Below are 5071 nucleotides of genomic sequence, written 5' to 3'. Positions count from 1 at the left end.
GGTGACAGCTTGTCAAAACAGAAACCGGCTGAGCGTAGGTAGGCTGCAGCGGGAGCCGAGTCCGTAGGAGGAGCTGTGCCAGCGGCCCCATGCACGAGCTGAAGGTGCTGCCCCATTTTTCCTCTCTCCTCTTCAATTTACGCTTCATCTCTGCAGTTTTAATTCCCTGGCAAAGTTTTCTTTTCATGATCTTTCAAGGTCTCCTGATGTATTTTATTCCAGCTAAGAGTTGCCGTCACTAAGAAGCAAGGCTGATGGCAAGCAGGTAGACCGTGTCCATACTTAAACCTACTGCAAACGAGCACGAGCCTCTGCAAAGCAGAGGAGCAACCTACTCTTCAGTGTCTGCACGGCAGAGCAGCGCTGGGCAATGCTCATGGGCAACATCTGGCAGCACAGTAAGGTCTGGGGAGAAGAAACAAGCCGTGAGACAAGCAGCGAAGGCAGGAGTTGGTCACGGTCAGTGAACATGGGCTGCTTCGAGCACTGGGGCTTGCCCAGTACAGGAGGTGAAGCCGACGGGGCAGGGGAGGCACGGAAAGCACCGGGAGGGTGCGGGGGATGAGGGTGGGAGAGATGGAGATGGGCAAACCGAAGGAAATGGGCAATCTCGCAGTCTTAATGGTGAGAGCAAGAGGTTTCAAACAGAGATAGTGGGAGGAAGTCAGTGGTGCGGTGCAAGGGGAATCGAGGGGTGGTGGCAGGGGAGGAGCGATTCAGCTGTTGGGTTTGGGTTGTCTAGAAGGAAGCAACAAGGGACAAGAAGAGGAAACGATGCTCAAACCAGGGGGCTGCCAGTGGCAAAACACTATCTCAGAGAAAGATACATGAGCAAAACCACTGACATTAGTTATTCTCTGTAAAAAACAAACAAGCAAATAAACAACCAATTCAAGCGCTTGGAAAGTGCTGAAGTCATAGGAAGGCTCTCCACTGTCTTACAGAAGGGCACACGGAATAACTGGGGGCTGACTGAAAAAGGAAAAATAGAGGAAGGAAATCAGTAAGAGAAGAGAGGACACCGAGGGAAAGCTGAAAGTGGCAGCAGAAATGTGGGACTAATACAGAGATAGAGGGGTAGATCTGGGATATTCATGCTGATTTCAGTAGAAGGCCATGAGAGGAAATCATGAAGAATAAACCAGTAGGCAAAAAGAGAGGGTGCACAGATCTGGCTCCAAGGTGGTACAGCAGAAAGAACAAGTGCTGTAGCAAGAGAAGTCAAAAGTAACTCATCTTTCATATTTGAGCATCAAATCAGTAAAAAACGGCTTTGCGAAGGCTGGCAGGAGGGGCCCCCACCTTGGGGACCATTACTCCATCTGCCCTAGGAAAGCCTACGCCAAACCGGGCATGAGCCAGTCGGCTGGCACAATGACTTCCCAACAGTCCAACAAGTTATCCAAGTGCATCCTCACTGCCACGGAAAAATTAAGACTTGGGATGGCACCAATGGCAGTTTGTACCTTGTAAATATACCAAAAGAAGAAAAAACATTAATTGATCAACCCCCAATATTTGTACAACTCATCCTTATCAAAGGCTGGCACTCATTCCTCCTTTCTGGAGGCACAAAGGCCAGCTCTCTACAAGCAAAGCGTTCGGTACCAGCTCCAGCAGCAGCACTGACCCAAAGCAATGCTGCAGTGTTAGCATCCAGGACTTTCCCAGAAGGGCTGTTCGCAAACACAAAAGCCAGGAGCAGGTCTGGAGAGTAAACCTCTCCAAACACATAAAGTGCCAGGACCAGGTTGACCTGTGGAAGATTTCATGCCTTGACAGGAAAGAAATATTACAGACTGGTGGGCAAAGATCCACAGCTCACAAGGTTAGGAGTTAAAATCGCTGTGGTTAGGAGCTGGCTGCCTGCCCAGTGCGAAACTGTGTTCCCATTATTAACAGCATGCTCCTCCTCGTCCTCCGCCTTCGGCTGAAGGAATGGGCAGCTCTCGCTCCACCTTGTCACTGATGCCTGTACCGAGAGCTTTCATTAGAGGCACTTCCAGTGCCCTTGCGTCAGGTGAGCACGCCCACAGGGTCACTTGAGTGCTTGGCGTGAAATCCTATGGGGGCTTGCTTTGGGGGGGGTGAGGGAAGGGGAGGTTTGCTTTGGTGCTGGTTTCCTCCTCCCAACTCTGCGCAGATGCTGCGGCGACAAGCCAGAGTTAGGCTGCAGTGGAGCAGAGCCCACCGGAGCAGCAGCAGACCTTCAGTAACAGTGGCTTTAACCTCACAATTAATCCCTGCATCTTTTCTAATGCTTAAATTCTCCTGCTGCAGCGGAGCAGAGAAACATGTGGGACAGGTGCCACCTCCAGCAGTTTCTGGGGGAAGACCACCTGGACAGCACAGCATTTCTTTCCACCTACGGTTTGGGGGCTGAAAACCTTTTACGTTATCACAGCTCCGCATCCTGTTTCTTTCTTCCAACCCTTAGACTGCAGTTAATGCCTGTTACTCACCTTCTTCACAGCAGGTTGGGAAGATTAATTAGAAAGATTGTCTCAAGGTGCAAACTTTGCATCTGGCTGAAAATTTTGAAGGTCAGAAATAAGCTAGCTTAACCCAATATCTCTGTGCCTGCAAGAAGCTTTGAAGGGAAGATGTTTTAAGGGCTAGATACAAGTTACAGTCAAGACATAAAAGCATGGCACACCTCTGGTACTGCACAAGCCCCTTGGACTAACATGTTAGCAATAGCTGCTGTCTTAGGGAGTTTAAAAGTGACAGCAACTCATGAGGAGAGGAACCTCAAAAAAACACCCTCCGAAAGGACTTTGAATCAGAAGCAAGACCCTCTGGCTACCTGAAAACAGGCATTTCTGGACAGCCAGGCAGTGCTGGTCAGTGCTGAAGGCTTTTAGAAAGAAAAGATAACATTAGGCAAAGCAAGATGCTCCTAAAACATCTCGGTGCTGGACTGTACTGAAAGGTGGTTTTGCTTTTAGATAGAACAATGCTATTTTATTTGCAGCCGTGTCCACTCCCTTCCCTTGACTGAAATAAGCCATCACTCCTGATAGTGTCCTTGAATTTCTCAGTTTCTGGCCTTGAAGAAATCATCCAGCCTGTAGTTCACTTGTGGAACAGGGGTGATCCTTCACCTGTATTTCACAAAGCTGATAGAAATTTGGAAAATAATTGCCACGCTCCCATTCTCCAGCCTGCAGGCTACACCTAGAGAAAGCAGAGACTTGCACAGAAACCCAGGACGGAGCTGTGCTAGCAAGCAAAATGGGGTCTACACCATCCTAAGAAAGACCTGCAGCATTACGTTTTTCTCTAACCTCTGGCTTCTTTCATCCGTTGAAAGTAGTAAATGCGTAGAGATAGTCCAGACCCAAAGATATACCCCTAGATCACAGCAACACAACAGCATTATTAAGTCTGGTGAGAAATACAGAGAGCAACACTGATTTTGAAAGCAAACGTCAACTTTGCAGAGGATTGTGGTGGTTAGAGGAAAGGTCAGAGCACTACCAGAGGAGAAACGTGACATTTTCTACCCAACTGTCACACACTGGTCCCATTAAATGGCCTTCCACCTTCTATCGGACACCTGTTGATTGGCAATTAATTCAAATATCTCCTGTGCACCGCACTTGAAACTCCTCAGTGCTTTGTCATCATCTGTGAGTTTTCTCCCCAGTTTAAGCAAATATTGTACAATAGTCAGCTTTACACTAAGTGCACAGAACATTTAGCCATAAAATCCTCTGTGGCATTCAGGTATTTGACAAGCTGAAGTGTTTAAGGGTGTGCCTGGCATTTCTGTTTAGCTATACAACTATTTAATGTATTTTTGAACCCAATCTCAGAGAGAAACTTGGCCTCAGAGCCCTTTGGGACAGAGAAACTGCAAACAGGTTTCCTGAATCATAACCCCAAGCCCCTGGTTCGGGCAGGCACTTGCATCTCGTAACCCTTGAGATGAACCAGTCATGCTATGTCTTGAAGCCAGCTCAGTCCCCCAGTTCTGCTGCCTGAGGAGCTTCATCTTCTGCTTTCCAGATGAGTTTATTCATGGGGAGTTTCTCTCCATCCATTCCCATGGCTCTGGTGCTTTCACTCAGGTCCTGCTCCTCTCCTGAGAGCAACCACACACTACTGGTTTCCTGGACCAGCACCCCAAGAGCAGCCCATGAATGGCCAGCATCACCCCCCTTGACTCCGAGCAAGTCCTTACGTCAGTGTACCAGATAGCTGTACCTGGCTGGTCTGACCTCAGAGGTGCTCTGGGTTCATCAGGTCTTGACCATCCGTGAAGCAAAAGAGCACAAGGAGACTTCTAATGCTGGAGCTGCTGCTCAGAGCCCCGGGCAGCACACACGCCTGCCCCGTTGGGAAACGGAGATCCTGACAGTTCATGCATCTTTAATGATGCTGCTCAGCAGAGTACACATTTGATAGCTGAAGGCATAAAAGCCTCACCAGGAACAGGAGTGTTAGAAGCCTTTGTCCATCTTTCAGGGCCAGATCTAGTTTCTACAGTTAATGAAAATCCCCCCGTTAGTTTTAGCAGGACCGGACTCGGGGCCTGAGCAGCTATGTGCAAGGAAAGCTACAGCTCGGACATACAGCTGTGAGAATGAGGGACCGGGTTATAGCGATTTAAACACAGATATTCCATGTTTAGGACTTTCTCCTTCATAAGAAGGGTGGCTTTACTGGTCAGGTGCCCTGATAGCGATGTTACGGTACAGACGCAAGAGACTGTTGCAGCAGCACTCGGATAACCAGGGTTATGTTCTCGGCAGTATCAGAGTCCGGCCCGTCACACGTCCAGTGTTTCCAAATGAGGATACAATGCCTTTGCTCTTTAAATCCATAAGTGAACATTTAAATAATCAGCAGTTAAGAACAGTGAGGACTAAGCAACACCAACAAACACATCAGGAGGCACCAGAAGCTCAGCCCTCTATCAGAGTTACTTGACATTAGAAATACAGACTCAAAGTTAAGGTATCCAGCCTTAATTGTATATTCAGTATTACACAACTCACACAGCACTAGAAGTAACACCAGGATTTCTCCCCCCCCCCCCCCCCAGGCGCACGCGACCAGGTTCACT

The sequence above is a fragment of the Pygoscelis adeliae genome, unplaced genomic scaffold, assembly GCF_000699105.1.
Source record: "Pygoscelis adeliae isolate BGI_AS28 unplaced genomic scaffold, ASM69910v1 Scaffold72, whole genome shotgun sequence".
In the NCBI taxonomy this organism is placed as follows: domain Eukaryota; kingdom Metazoa; phylum Chordata; class Aves; order Sphenisciformes; family Spheniscidae; genus Pygoscelis; species Pygoscelis adeliae.
Note: the sequence above shows the minus strand (reverse complement) of the source record.